The 16,703-nt window shown below is 40.2% G+C and overlaps 1 protein-coding gene across 3 annotated transcripts in view; it reads left to right on the plus strand.

Annotated features, from left to right (window-relative positions):
• The window catches only part of LOC109038905 (uncharacterized), a 175,004-nt gene that overhangs the window by 72,431 nt on the left and 85,870 nt on the right, over positions 1–16,703 (plus strand). The gene's annotated exons all lie outside the window — the stretch shown is intronic.

Consider the following 16,703-nt stretch of genomic DNA (forward strand, 5'->3'; position numbering starts at 1 on the left):
ATTACAGACTACAGAGTCTCTTATCCTTTTTAATGAATGCTTTGCACATAAAACCATGGGCCGAAGAAACTCACCATGGACACCACGTCATTTCCACCTGTCGTGGGTTTGTCCACTCAATGCGCAGCTTAATTTTTGATAAATCCTTGAGCTTTTTTGGTAAACTTATGATGGTTACATTCGGTGACGGACCCTATTGAGGCGCTCAGCTTTTCGATGAGCGGTGCGCGGCGCGGTTGTGACGTTCGTTTGTCATGTAAATTATGTGTTGAGGCTTCTACTGTGGCCTCCGTCCTACCCTACCGCACACCCGAGCTTCGGTATGTGGCAGCTCAACAATCGCTTTTATTAATTTCCTTCTTTTTTTTATTCAATTTTTGCCCCCGCTTCCTCCGTCCACCCAATCAATCATTAGTCTCCTCTCGTGGTTTTCCTCGGTTTGTCATGGTAATTTTTGTTTGTTATTCCCCTCGTGTCGCACTCCTCTGTCGGATGAAAGGAATCTGACCTAGAAGTGATAAGAGTTTAAGCTCGAACATTCGGGTCGATTCGTTATTGGTCGCGGCGCGCAAAATTCACGGGTCAGCGGGCTGAATATTGAAATTGATGGACAAAGCGATAGTCAAAGAAAACAAAAGGAAAATAGAGCAGTCCTATTGGTTGAACGGGTGGTTCTTAAAGACCAACGGGTAAATGATGGACTAACTGTGGAGCCCCCGTGGGTTGCCGTTGGTTAGTCTCTCACTTCATGGAAAAAAGAAAATAGGGGTGGAGTCCCAACTTGTGCATAACCTAAGCTAACAAACATGCATTGGATTTGACGAGCCGAATTTCTTCCGTTATTTTTTAAAAAATGAATCCGTCAAAGTTAATATAAACGAAAACTATTGAATTCATATTAATATAATTGTTAGGAACTATTCTTTGAGTTCAAATCCGAAATCCTGAGAATACTATTTCAGATACTAGATTTTCAGAATTTCAGCTGCTCTTCAAGAAAATCTGGCCTAACTTTATTTAAAATCATCCAAAATTAAATTTATCTTGAATGCGTGGGTTGAATTCATTCCACCGAATCTGATCCTGGATGATCGATTAGTTTTACCATGAATTTCTGACCTTCAGTGTCCTATCTTTCAGGACCATGCCATGTTACGACATAATAAACATGGCCACTCTCACTTGGCCCAGTTTTGTCACGGTAAATACCTCACAGATGGCAGTTGAAGTTCCCCACAAAACAAGTAATAATAAAAGTGAACTTGATGTGGAGTCCGCACGTGATACCTCGTGACAACAACCAGGAAATGATTTAGACGAGTGACACTATTCTGACTCGCGGACTTGACGGAAAATGAAATAAAAAGTCGGCTAATCGATGGGACAATAAAATTAACAAATTATTTAAGCGCGGCAGAACCTTGAAGCCAAGGCAAAGCGGTTGCGCCGAGGCTCTTATCACTAATCTATTCGTATTTTATTTGTTTCTCACGTCGTTATACAAAAAATTGATAAAAAGCGCCCGTTCCCTGGCTTATTTATTGGTACTGTTTTATCTGACTTTGCCAGATATCCGCCTTACAATGAGCGCAAATTCGTGTCGTTTTATCGCATTGAATTTATTATTGTGTCAACGCTCACTGCCTCCAATTTTCCATCAAATGCACATTTCCAACGTGCCCCTGTATTCACTGAGTGAACCGATCATTTTCCAAAAAGGCGCAAGCGTCAATCGCTTTAAAATCGCTACAGTATTTTTGACATTTTACTGAGAGCCCAAAGCAATAAAACGGAATTTTCCAGAGTTATTAAAATTTATTTCATTGAAATTGAAGATTGCTTCGATAATCCTGGATATGAGTTGAAGGCATAAAAGAAAGCAGAGAGCGTAAAAATGTTTAAACATGCTTTATTAATATGTAGAGCAGATAATTAAGTCAAAATCACGATCCTATTTCATTGAAATTTAAGATTGCTCCGTTGTACTCTGGATATGAATTCAAGACAAAAAAAAGCAGCGAACGAAAAAATGTTTAAACATGCTTTATTAATGTGTACAGCAGGTAATTAAGTCAAAATCACGATGCTTTTTTGAAGGCACATTGATCTTACACTTCAAGCACGAGCTTTTATTTGGTGGTATCAGGTTGTCATTTATAACCAATATACCTCAATCCCAATGTTTCATTTAATTTAAGTATCATTTTAACCATGCAGGAAAAAAATAGAGTGGCTAACTTGTGAGCTAAAAAAAATTGAAACTTCCAATACAAGGCAACGTTGCTGCTGTCAAATATTGTAAGCTTCCTGGGAACCGCTCGAAGCCCGTGATATAGCGGGCGATCCACGGTATATAGCGGTAGAAAGTGCATAAGTAATTAAACGCGCGTACACCGGTCACCCCGATAAGGTTTCGTTATTTCAAGTCATTTTGAATGAAGCCAGTGGAGGGTATCGCATCATCGTGTGAACAACAATTACTCGCCAACAAGGAAGTATCAACGAGGAAAGCGAAAGGAAGTGAATTCCTTCAGTATAAAATAAGGATTCGCTTGTTTTGAGCTTAGTTACCAGGATCACATAGCTATCTGTCAATTATTTCAACAAGGATGGACACAGAGGGGTGATTTTCATGTGAGGCCGTTCATAAACTGAAGCCCAATGGGAGTCCATGAAGAGACAATATATTAAACATGGGTTAGTAAAATGATGAAATTTGACTGAACATCACTCAAATTTTACCGCGATTCAAATATAGTACAAATTAAAAAAATAAGATCCAATTTCTAGGAAATCCATATTATTTAAATGAGCTGGTAATTTTAAGCCGATTTAGTCGTTGCTGTAGAAGAATTTCGCTGGTATAGGACCAGATTACCGAGCGAAGGAATGTAACTACATTCCAAGGTTGCAAAACTGACACAATCAATCATATTTTTTTCACGAATGTACCTGCGCAATTTTTGTCGAACATTTTTCCGATTTTGGCACGAAATCAGAGGAAAAATCAGTGAAATTTCCAATTAGAAATTCCCACGATTTTCCCGGTAAAAATACAATTTGCTCGGAAAATTTGGCGACATTGAAATTTAGTTGCGTTCTTTCACGAGTTAAACGACGTGTGTAAGGGCCTTAACGCCGAGAGGCAGGATGACCATTCGCACAAGTCAGCACCCCGTTCGTGGAAATAATTCAGCTAACCTCGAGGGCTGGAAAATTCGTCAAAAGTCCAGAATGACGGGGCCCATTTTCCCTCTTAATTAGGGGTTCCGATTCCTCGAGAGCGAAGGCGTGAATACGTGGCGAGCGCGACGGATGATTGGTGACTGTTGAGCCATCGGTGATTGGTGATTGGCGGATGATTGAGATCACTCGCGGACGATTCAATTCGCGTGAAGAATGGGCACCGATCAACACAGCACTCAACGGTGCGGCGCGTCGTAAGCGGGAATCGGGGCCGAGGAAACGTCCGTTGTTGTGGCTGCTCACCGATTCTTGATGTCTGATGGATTTGTCGGAGCGCGGACTGATTAGTTTCCACGGTAACGACACGTAATTAATGTCTCTCGATCAGTCATCGCTTCCACGCACTTTTCTCTCGTTTATTTACACGCTGGCCCAAAAGCATTTTGTCCGAGTGAGATTGGGATTCGAGCATAGATATTGAAACGCCTTACAAAGGAGACCCGTAAGTTGAAATTTGTGGGCGTCCACCTTTGGAAAATAAAGTTCTTGGCCTAAGCACGATGATTCTTGAATTTACTGCCAAAATTTTTTTTATTCATCTTGATCAGCTGATTTTTGATGTCTCGTCATTCTGACGTAACTTTCAAAAATCAAGCCGCAAAGCATTGAGAAAAGACTTACGAACAATTTGAGACTAAAAATAAGCAAAACCAAATGAACGCGGAACTTTTAGGTGAGCCATGAAAAGTCAAGATAGGGTCTAGATATCAATCGATTCCGTAAAATGCTGAATTATGCCGGAAAGGAGAGCAGAGATCAGATTGTAGCCAAAAAGATTAATTTTCTTATATGTAAAATCAGATCTATTTGGGCTAATGAAGATTTATCTTCACTTCAATCGGTGCATTTTCCCTCAAATATTATTGTGTAAGCAAATTTCGTCATAAATATCATAGAGACAAGAACATGTACATCAAAACCAATTTGAAGTCTATGGTTTCAAACCCTCTCTCTTGAGCTAAAACCAATAAATGATAATAGAGAGTCTCTCTATTATCATTTATTGGTTTAGCTCCTTACACTCTTTCGATTTTTAAACAGAGGGGAAAACCACTGTTGGATGATCATCCGAAATGTTAAAATTTTCCGCGACCACTCTGGGATGTTGATATGAACCCTCTGGCTGTTAATGTAACTTTCTCGTGACGTTGAATTAACAGCCAGGATGTTCGCTTTAAAACTCCGGAGTTGTCAAACAAATGTTCAAAATTTCGGAAGTTAATTTACCAATTTGTTTTTTCGTGGTTCTGAATAAGAATAATAGGTACGCGTGAGGGCAAGTCAGGCGTCATTACAGCATAACCAACCAAAGGAAGCGAAGACAAGATATTCTCGAGGGACTTTACATGAGGAGCACCCTGTTGTTCGCTCCATCCTTGTCTTCTCATGCCCGGCAAAGCTTTGTATTCTTGTACACATCCCCGTCATCGTGAATAGTCCAGGCCAAAAGAAGCTTATTTATTTTCATCGGCACAATAAATGAGCCCGACCAAGATATTAAATTGGCTGTCAGCCTAGTAAATTCTATCAAAATATGGAATGCAGCAACCTATTAGGTTAAAACACAAGTCGATCGTGTGTGAGCGTAAGTGTGCTCGTCAATATTCTGAACTGGAAGTTTTATGAACTCTACCGACGATTTTACAGAATTCCTTGACGCTATTTGAGCTAACCTCCCTTCAAGGAATTAAATACCTATGTTTGGTAGGGAACCGAAACTTAAGTAAGAACCGTGATGCTCAATTTTGTATCCTGTCTCCGAAAAAAGGTCACTCATAAGGGGCCGTTTCACGTATTACGTAAGGCACTTTTGCCAACTTTTTTACTCCCCCTCCCCCGGATAAGGCACCCGTAAGAAATCTCTGACCACCCCCCCCCCTTTTGAATTACAAAAGATTGGCCGGGACCCCTTCCCCCCATTTTTTCAGAAAAAAACTGAAAACGCCTGGTAAAATAGCTGTAATTTTAAAGTTTTTGTAAAGGTATTTTGATGAAAATCGGCCAAACAAGAAGCAAATAATTGAAATTTAATTGTCAGGTGTTATGACCAGTTATAAAAAACTAAAATTGGGGACTTTTGGGCTTCCCCTACGTAAGGCTCCGTAAGACAAGCTCGGACCCCCTCCCTCCCCCTAAGTGCCTTACGTAATACTTGAACGGCCCCTAACGGTCCATTTTCTTAGGAGATCCGGGACCAGTTCCGGATTTTTCAAAACGGAAATTCGTTCTTCCGACAAAATGAATAAAATTCGACGCTTCAGGTTTCGGTCGAAGAGACTGGAACAATGGCAAAAGCACAGGCGCTCGAAGTCGTGACGCACAGAGCGTGCACAGAGCCAATTTCGCGAGAAATTATTGGGAATACTTAATGCTAACGCTATATAAAGCCATTAAAAGGGGTACGATCGGGGAGCCGAGATCCTGCTTTGATTAGACAGAAAATGATTTGCATTGAATAATAGAGCGATCTATGAAGCATTAAAACTGCAGCCATGCGAATAATGGCGAAAAATAGAAATCTCGCCCCAATCCACCGCCTCCCTCCCTCTTCCACCCACCCGAGCAGTTTTCCGCCCGTTAACGACAAAATGAGACGAAGCTTGCCAAATTGCTGCGAAATTTTGTTCTTTCGAAATTACGTTTTGCAATGTCCGTCAGATTTTATTCTTAGAATCAATGCATTTAAATTTGGATAAGGAATAAGTAAAGAGTAATGTAATCCGTGATTATTTATATTTATCCTTAAAATTACCATCTATAATTATCATATAATTATCACAATTGTAGTGTAGAATAAAATCGCTCGTGTTAATACAGTCCTCATTTTAGCCTCCCCTCCGACCCCCCCCCCCCACGCCACACAGTGGACCGAGTCGATAGGAGAGGTCGGACAAAATTCGGAAACTTTAAACACTTATAATTCCGTTTATACAAAACATTGAGGTTCTAAAAGTGGCTTCATTGGTTTTCTCGCGAAATTTTCTTTTATGAACGCCCCTTAAAATTTAAAATTTGACGAAATAAACATCAAAATTTGCAGTTTTGGTAAAAAAAAAAATTCATGTCCGACTTCTCCAATTGACTCGACTCACTGTGCGCCGCCCGCAAAAATTAAAAAAAAAAAAAATAATGAATAAATTTTTACCCTTCAAATGAAGTAGCAAAACTGTATGTAATTTTGGTGTATTTTTTGCCTCACTATGATACCGGTGCGTGCTACGGAAAGCGAAGCAGCTTTCCGAGATTGAGAAACCAAGTACTAAAAGTCGAACACGGTTACTGTTAGCCACAAGAGGGATCCTGAAGTGTTTACTCGGAAATCAGCAATGATTCCGGATTTGCGTAGATTTCTGGGTAAAACTCAATCGTCATCCACACCGGGAGGAATAATTAGCAACTGACATAGTTTCGCTCGACGCCAAGTATCCAGTGATCATTGTTGCCGATTTTTAGACAACCACTCTTTTCTCCTATTCGTATCCTCGTTTAAGGTTGACCTCGAGTGTTTTCCAGAACGATTCGAAGTTGAATCAATGAATGATTTTTTTTTTTTATTTTAGGACATTTGTTAAGAATTTTCGAGCATCACAATACGCTGTAGCACGAGCTCACCAGGCATTTGTTCGTAAAATTAGACTAATGACTTCAAAAGTACGAGCGAATATCGCATATTGCCCTTAGATTTGAGGCATTTATTCGGGACGTACTTTTAGAGTTATTTTAAAATGTTTCTATATAAGGTCAAATTTTTTATGTGCAAAAACATAATATGCTACAGCGTGATGTGATGCTCGAAAATTCTCAAGAAATGTTCTAAATCCTGGAATTATCAATTGTTTGATCGATTACTGAATCGTCTTCTAAAGCACTGAAAAACCACTTTGAATGAAGGGTTTTACGAGTGAAATAATGGTCCGGAAAGTGTCAAGTATATTGCAAATTTTTCAACAGGACTATGAAGCTTGATGATATTTTGGACCCAAATAAGAGTTAATACTGAACCACTGGAACTGTAAACTACTTTATACGTTTAATGGTGCTATCATAACTTCATATTAGTTAAAAACTTTGAGCTCCGATACAAGTCAAAAAAATAAAATTACTCCAAAAAGAACCAGTAAAATTCAAGGAATCGAAATAAATATGTAAAGAAAAAAGGTTTTAAAATATTTTTTGAAATGTAAAATGGCCTCAACTTACCACGAGTATTTTATTTACAATTTTAATTTCATCACCTGAAATGCACCTCGCTCCAAAATCTCTACAAGCTCGACCACTTGCCAATCCTGGATCCGATCGAATAAACACATTCGTAATGATTACAAAGTCACCTGGTTTTGCTTCTCTGCAGAGAAGATATTTCTGCGAATTCCAAATCGCTCCAGCATCCGAGAGACATCGACGAGCAAAGGGGCGTGCCGTATCACTTATCATGCACTGGTGGGCACATAATCGATCCCGTATGCCCAGAGGTGTAGGATCACTTCAAAAATGAACAAACTTGATCCAAAAGAAACTATTCTAATTGTGACATGGGCCCTGTTATGCATGCATCTTGCCTGGCCTCAGGGCTCTTGTCACCTCGGAGATAGTTCCTTTTCAGTTAAATACGTCCACTTCGGAAATGATAACAGGAACGAGATGAGAATGGCCTCGACGCGTGCTCGCAAACGCAATAACTGGGACAAACGCATCCTGTCTCCGAAATCAATCTTGTTGCTACTCCAAAAGCATCCGCTTGCATTACTTGAGAACACCGTGTGTTCATCTGTTTAAAGGTGGAATTGAGGAAGTAGCGAATTTTGTGAGGATTAGCATCTATCACAGTGACTTAGTATTCTGGCAGTGTTTTTGCATGGTTTTTTTGTGGTCTCGAAGTAGCATTAAGATAATACGTGATCATCTTAAGATTAGGATAAAGCTCATCCCCCTTCCTTCTCGTGGCGTTGATTACCAAATGGAGAATTTGCATGCAATTTTTTGTATTGCGTCATCTGAATTTTTCATAACTTTTTTCTGATTTGGGAAATAGTATAAAAATAGATTTAAAAAAGAGAAAATGCACCGCCTAGTGACGTCATCTGGCGGCATTTCCCATTTAAACACATGTATTTTAGCAGATTAGATCATTTTGTCTTATCCTCTCGATAATGTTTCAATTCATGAACCAAGGGTATCCTCGTGTTCAGCTCACTCAGTAGTTTCCACTTAAACACGAAATCCATCAAATTTCAGACACTTGTAAATTCTCTATTTGGTCTAAAAATAGTAATAAACTCTTTAAAATATGCCTACTAGTGACCCTAATTGCAGATTACATATATAAGGGTTTAATTCATCAAAATGAAGAAAACTCCGAATTTTTGGCCAGGCACCGCAGCTTGTGTGCATACGGAATAGTAACTTGGACCTATTAGAAAAACCTGATAAAACACTGTTTCCGTTCTACATCGATAACTTACGAGTGAGTATTCAAAGGATAAGGAGTCATGAATAATTTACTCGGCTTACTGACGGGTCTGTGCAATGGTCAGTGAAAACGCTGCCGGCATTTTCGATGCCCTCATCGGTTCTTCGAGGTTCTTGATTGATGCCCGACTGATTATTATTGTTTATTCCTTTCGAATTTTTAATTTTTCTCCTTTGCAGTTGTTAAACGCGATGACTAGCGTAATCATATTCTAAAGCTCGAGAACCTGCGCTCCTAGATATTTCCTCTTGATTTCCAAGAGTTTGTCATGGGAAAAGTAGCAGTATGGTTATTGTTCTCACAAAATGGAAAGAAAAATTTTTGAAAATCTTTTATCGTCAGTAGTCCTGCATTGATTTAATTACTTTAGCATTCAGCAACAAATATTGGATGAGCCTAAATCAAGCCTCCGTGAACTTTAAGATCTATTTATATGTATAAAGAGCCCAAAAAAATCCTCGAAAAGTTAAAGGATTGCTTGATTATGGGCATCCTCAAGGGAAGAATCATTATTTCACTAACTTTCCGCGATTTTATTTTCTTTGAATTTCTCTGTCCACTACCAAAGATTGTTGTTGGCCCAGCTTATAAGACTTTCATAAACTATAGTAGGTAACAAAAACTGACATTATGTTGTATTTGGAGGTAGATGGGGATGTCAACCAGCCCCTAATGTAAGGGGGGATGCAATCTTATGAAATTTCTATCATCTAACAAAGGCCTCACAATTTGAATCAATCAGTTGAATTGAGCTGATAAATTGGACTTGTTTAGCATCTGGATACTTTAATTTTGGGCCCTCTTCTTTGAAAAAAGTCGTTTTTGCAAAACGGTCCTCTTGAGTTTTGTAAATGGAAGTATACTGTAGCTATCTCAGCGCTCCTGTTCGATCATATGCGATGTGTTTCATCATAAATTGAGGAATGGAAAATCGTTGCTTTTTAATCAAAGTTGAGATTGAGCAGCCATAAAAGCGGCTTTATCGAGCTCCTCATCCCAAGCCATTGTCGCGGTTATTAATTGTTGCCAATGCACCGATTTTATAACCTGCCTCATCGCTATCAAACCGGTTATGACACGGAGTGTGATGATGATTAATTTCCGATCGGGCTGCAGTCTAGGTGAATTCACACTTGACAGACTCCATTACAGACTATTTCCCATTCATATAAGCCCACATGATTTCCTCGGGTCACGTTATAGGTCGACGATGTAAACAATATCTTAGGGTTACCATGTTGCAGTCAAATCAAACCTCAGAGGTAAATTTTTCCTGGTACCTCAGGCTATCAAAAGGGGAGGGCTTATGTTTTTACTTGAAATATTCAGAGAATATGTTTGTATGGTTAGAGAAATTCGAAGAAAAATTTCACATATTGGAAATGGTTCGTTTTCCTACATTAAAATAAGTGATAGTGAGCTTGGAACGCTAAAGCCGATTTGTGTTTTTTGTGCGCTCATCGATTTGCAAAACGAGTCGCGTGTTATCTTTGTTCACATTTGCTATTTTGTTTTTGTTTTTTTTTTTTTAACTAAGTACTTTACGAATGTTTAGTTGATTCTTTTGAAGATCCTAATAGCAATGTTTATTTATTGCCTTGCAAAAATAAGTCAATAAAATCATCAATGGAATAGGTATAGTGAAACACGAGGATGCTTCATTTCATTTAAAACAAAAAAAAGAGCATTTGAAAATTGCAATTTTTAGATTTTATAACTACAGTCTAAGAAAATATTTTTAGAACGTTCATCGCAGCACACTCAGATTTTTTTTTAAAAAAAATAAACAAACAATATAGAAAATTAGATCTTGTTGGCAGTGCATGCAGAGGATAAAGTTTTGTTTTTTTTAAGTTGTCATAAAATATACCCTACCCATGCAACTTATGGCAGAGGGAAGTCTGTCGAGTGAATGGACACAATAACCGAACAAGGAAGAAAATAACTTGATGATTATTTTATTAACCAATCAAAATTGAACTACGTGAATTTTTTTACCATCAACTTTTTAACGGCGTACAGTAGGCAACAAAGCCCCTAAAATACCGACGTAACAACTCAAGCCCGTCAGGATCACCACGTGGGAGTAAGAGGCGAAAGCTTCGAGATATCTCTCATAGATAGCGCGTCGGGCTGAGCTCGATTAAATTATTCCGAGGATCGCGCTATCGGAATATGTTAATTGATTAATACATAGCTTGACCTCAACGCTGGGTAAACGTTAATACGATTAAAGGAAAGATCGGAGGGGAGGGGTAATTAATCGACGCGAGCCCGTATCGAAACGCGATCCGCGTCTGTTTGTTAAGAATTATTAATTACACTTCTATCATTTGTTACTGTCGCGCGAACGAGGATGCAATGTTGCCAGTTTTCAGAGAAATCTACCGACATCATCTCTTTTCAAGAAGGGGAAAAACAGTATGCTTATCATGGCAACGATGCGAGGGTTAGACTTGGATCGTGCCATAGGTTGATCGTAGCGTTGATTGAAATGCCTGTGATGTGGGGTGGCGTCACCTCAACGTGAATATCTACTGTATTAAAGGAGAAAGACGTAAGAATATTAAAACGTTGCCTTTTCTTAGATAAAATATTTATTTCTTATATTTTTCCTTAGGATTTTCAGAATTCTTCGAAAGAGTAAATCGCTTTCAGTGTAAAATTGAGAGAAAAAAACCTAAAATGTATTTCATCAAGAGAAAATTGGCAGCATTTGAATATAAGTACGGCATTTTACCAAAGCTTGACTCTGATGTGCTTGGAATATTTGGCTACGGCGAATTCCTGGGCGTGCAAAACCCGCGCGTATTTGTCTTGTGGGCTGCCGGAAATGTCTCTATATAATGCGTTCACGGAAACGAGACCCTGGTATATTTTTGAATTAGCATCGATAAATGATATTGCGCAATCAGTAAAATACGAAATTAGTCATGAGTATCTAAAGGCTTAACGATACTAAAGGCCGGTGCTACGCTGTCAGGAAAAAAAGGAAAATTTGAGGCTAAATGTTAACTAATGAGAATTCCGTCTGGTTTCGTGTGAATTAGTAATAGTGAATTTAAACTATTTTCTTAGGATGAAAAGAAAAAGTTATAGATTGCAAGAGAAAGAATGAAAAAAGTCGTTGTCTGATGCATGAAATTAAAAAATTGACGAGCCACCACGCGTATGACAAGTTATAATGAATGATTAATTTATTTTTTCTACGTATCTTATGCTCAATGTAGGTATATCAATCATTCAGTTTATTCAAATAAAAAAAAATTCAAGACCTTCCTCTGAAGAGCTCCTAAATTACAGCCTCTTCAAAATGATCAGTACCGGAATCGATGAGATAATTTTTGCCCGTTTTTTTTCCAATACATCAATCAAAAAATTTGTTAGAATAAAGGCATCAGGACATCTCTCCTTCATCTCTCCGAAGAGCCCTTAAATTACAGCTCCCTCAACATGATCCGGTAATGGTCTCGACGAGATAATTTTTACCGCGTTTTTTTCTCCCGTTTTTGCATGAGCGGGCTTCGAAATGTTACGAAAACGGATTAGGCGCATCCCCGGATAATCCGGTAGGGGAGGGAGGAAGTAATCGCGACGAGAACGTTAGACAAACACGAGGGCGGAGGCGCGGAGACAACGGTCGGATTCCAGTTTTGCTCCAAATTCGTCGAGGGGGGCACCCGGGGGGCGCCGGGGCATTGTGCCGAGGTGTCCGGGCGAACGGAATCGCGCCGAGAGACCGGACCGCATGCTGCGCCGACATCGCAACGCCACGCGAGATCTCTCGGGCCTCGGCCACCCTTGTTCGTTATCACGTCCAGGGCTCATGAGTTTGCAGCGCTTCGGTGTTTTCGCCGACGAGCCGGTTCGTTAGTTATTGACATGTTTCCTCACACGTTCCGGCATTCCGCCGCGCATCCTATTGTCAGGTGACCGCGATTCGCGGGCTAATTACGATCGCGGTCCTCCCCACCCCATTTTCATGATAAAAGATGCGCGGACCAATCTCAGGCCAGAATCACATATCTGCCGAGTGATGTTAACGGCACGTATGCCGTTTCTGAAATACGGTCGGATATTAGCTCTTCTATAAACTTGGGCTGAGTAATTCCCATGACTGGAGACGTAAGATGAGAGACTTAAACGCCGGGTAAGAAAAGTAAACTAAAAATCGCAACGTTCCTAAAATTATAATAGAGGAACTTGATGGCACTAGATAATGATAGGTTGGTTGTGCTAGCTACAAAATTGTGTTTTGATAGTGCGAGCTTGTAAGTTGTGAGTAAGGAAAAACAAATAATATTTATCGAAAATCCAAGTTTCAATGTCTAATCTTATCCGTCGTCAGATCCCGAAAATTGGCAAAACTGTTTTTCGTCGGTGCTTCAATAGGAGAGATTGGGCAAAGTTTGAAAACTTTAAACACTTTTAACCCCGTTTACACACAACTTTGAGGTTCTAAAAGTGGTTCCATTGGTTTCCTCGTGAAATTTTCCTCGATAAGCACCCCTTGAAATCCGAAATGTGATGAAATAAACATCAAAATTTGCAGATTTAGGAAAGAAATTTATGTCCGACCTCCATAATAATTGACTCGATCCACTGTACGGCGATGACCTCTCACGTGTGATAAGTAGTTGTAATAGCTGGATATCACGGAATTGCGGTTGACAGAAAATTTTCATAAATCATGAACTGTGTTAAAAATGAAAATTTAAAGTATCTAAAACCTTGCGGATCTTTTTAATTAGAGGCCTTAAAAACCGATACATGTGATTACTTGTAACGTTGGTAATGCTCGTCGAGTCTTTCGATAGCTGCACTGGAGGAAGTCGAACGACAAGGACTATGCAATCGCACCGTTAACATCGTCGCTGCACTTGTTTGCTCAAAAATTTCATACGAGCATTATGCCAGGCTGACCCAAAAACCGTAGGTGTGAAACGGAATCATAATTATTGTCCCGGTATCTGCATGAGCACTTGCGGGTTGCGCCACTCAGGTCGTATAAATTATAATTTTTCGAGGCGTATCGGTGCTCATTGTTGTTTGTCCGGAAATTTTCGAGCTCTATCAGCCGCAGCTTTCTTTTATTTCTTTCACTGTCTCCCCGTCCGCGGCTCTCCCTCTCCTCTTATCGTCTTCCGAACAGACGTATCTATGCTAAAAGGGACTATGTGCATAGGGTTCACGTGATACATAGTTCCTTTCGGCATAAATACGTTCAAATGGCTGCATTTGCAAGCGCGTTTTGTTTTCGAACCAGACTCATTATAATTATAGACATTACAGCCAAAAAACGGGGTCGAGATAACTTTAGTGAGATAAAAATGAAATGTTGGAACTCAAACTATTGCGTTTGGAGGCAACGAGACTTAATTTAAGTTGAATGTGAATGACCGCTTTAAATTATTTTTGTCGGAAGAATTGAGGCAAATTTTCGTAGGTGGATCCAGGATGTCCAATACTGCCGTGAATGAAAAGTAAAATTGTTGGGTGTTTTCTCATTTTCAGCTTTTCCAACTTGAATCCTAAAATTTTTGTTCGAGGTTATGATCTCTTGTTTTGAACCAATCGATACATCGAATCACTATCGTGTACGATCCATGGGAACGTAAATCAAATAACTTTCGGAAATAATTAGTCGGTTTTTCTCTCCATGAATATTTTTCTTTCTTTTTATCTTCTTCTCCTTTCGAAGAGAGGTGCCAATACATAAAAAGGGGGTCTGTTCGATTCAAAACGCCAAAATAGGTGTTCGGATCGTCCGCGACAGCGTGCACATTTTGCTTACCTACCTACCAAGTGCGAATACTTGCAAATGCCGACTTACAGTACCGCGTACTTGGATAGCCGAAGTTTTTGAAATAACTTGCGAGAGCGCCAAGTGCAAGTTTCCATCAATTTCCCGCAACTCGGAGTGATGAGCCGGCCTCGCAGGCCCAATCCATCAATATCAGTGAAACAACTGGAATAGGTGAGTCGCTCTATGAAGAGATGTGCGGTTCGCTCGGGTCGGACGCCCAGTGCTCGCAGCAAGCGCAGCGCTAACAAAGCGAAACCGCAAAAATTTGATTGAGCGCAGCGCAACATTGATGATCAGCAATATATTTCTCCGCAGAATTCACCGGTGCCGCTTTCAGACCGGGAATATTCACCGAGAACCTCGTCTATCCTTGGTTACGTTGTTGCCCCTTGGCGTGAAAATACACTGAAAAAAAACTCCGGCCGTGGGAGCCGAAATTACGGGCTATATAGAGATACCGTCCGTTCCGGGCTCAAAGGCCGGAAATTCCGGCTGCTGGAGCCGTAACTTCGATTGCTCCGGGTTCAGAGGCCGAAGTTACGGCTCCAGCACCGGAATTTCCGGCCTTTGAGCCCGGAACGGACGGTATCTCTATATAGCCCGTAATTGCGGCTCCCACGGCCGGATTTTTTTTTTCAGCGTATATGATAAAAACAGGGAAAATGGGCCTCTAAGTCACAGAGAAGGGGGAGGGGAAACCGAAACGACCGTTTTACAGGTTGAAGTCTCCGATCTGTTGGTGTTGATTTTGCATCGCTTGGGGAAAAGTGAATATACACTCCTTTTGAGGGCTTTATAATTGAAGAGTCATAAATTGCAATTTTCAAGAACTGTCGTCGTAGTTGGTGCTATTGCATCTAGAGAAACGCGATTCATTTTAATTACTCATGACGTTACTTTACAAAGAATTTGATGACTTGAAGTGACGCAATGTGTTGGCCAATTATCTCCAAATGTTAATTAAAGAGGAATAATTTTGATGAGACCGTTCTGAAATTACATTCCTCATCCCTGGAAAAGCACCACTATACCTATTGTGACAAGTATTTTAGAATTCTGAAACAACGGAGCTATAACTTTCAGCGAGTTCAATACTGGCCTGAACCCGGGTCTACAAACGATGATTTTGGCGAGAGAAGCAGGTTTTGCGGGTCTGCGATTGAATGCCAAAAAATCTGCATTTTTTGCCCAAATCGGCCTTCAGACTCTTGACTAGGCCAGTTTTAAACCCGAAAAGAGACTAGAAAAGACAAAATTTTTATGCATTCCGTAAAGTGTAGACCCTCATTGAGCATGAGCAAAAAATCATAGAATCGAGGAAATCCAGCCAGGGTGGGCCTTAACGACCCCTTCCTTAACGTCAGGAGTCAAGAAAGCCCACGCTCTACCTGGAAGCCACCACCAACGTTACGACACAAAAATAAGTCATCAGATCTCATTCAAGAGACAAAAGTAATATCGCCCATTGTGGTCGAGGACTTTTTATTTTTCAATTAGTCTCAGTTGTCAAGTCTCAAACAAAATGACATCCGCTTATATTAATGCGGTTTACCAGGACACCCGACACTCGGCAACGGCGAGTGGCGTCTCGGCCGAAATCGAGCCTGATATCGAAATAATCGATTTTGGAGGAGCATAATAAACAATGCCCGCATTAAAGAGATAGGAATCGGGGAGGAATGACGATGGATGAAGCGATTGCGACGCTCTCAGCGCTACGTTTCGATGAATCGATTTATCCATCATTTAAACCTATGAGAAATGATCGAGTGGTAGGATGTTCGCGACCAACAACTTAATGATCGATTCTTCACCATAGTTCAAATGGGGTAATATCGATTGTCGTTCATTCACGCCTCACCTGTGGGGCGCTCTAAGGAAGGCGAAGGGATTGTTGCCCGCGTTGAATGATGAGCTTGCGTCGATACAATTTATCGCCGCTAATCAGCTTCGGCAGGGATGCGCACCGGTCGTCGAGGCCACGATGATTGATAGGACTAAATTAAAACAAAAGAATAAGGCCGGATTCTACATTCGTCTCTAAATTTCATACGAAAGGATTTGAGTGAGAGTTCGGGGTGCACACACTGAGAAAAAAACATGATTAACATCAGGGTCGCTCAATACGCGTTTTTAATTAATAGTAGTTTTAAGCAATAATCGTGTTATTTTTACCATTAA

The sequence above is a fragment of the Bemisia tabaci genome, chromosome 1, assembly GCF_918797505.1.
Source record: "Bemisia tabaci chromosome 1, PGI_BMITA_v3".
NCBI classification, from domain to species: Eukaryota; Metazoa; Arthropoda; class Insecta; order Hemiptera; family Aleyrodidae; genus Bemisia; species Bemisia tabaci.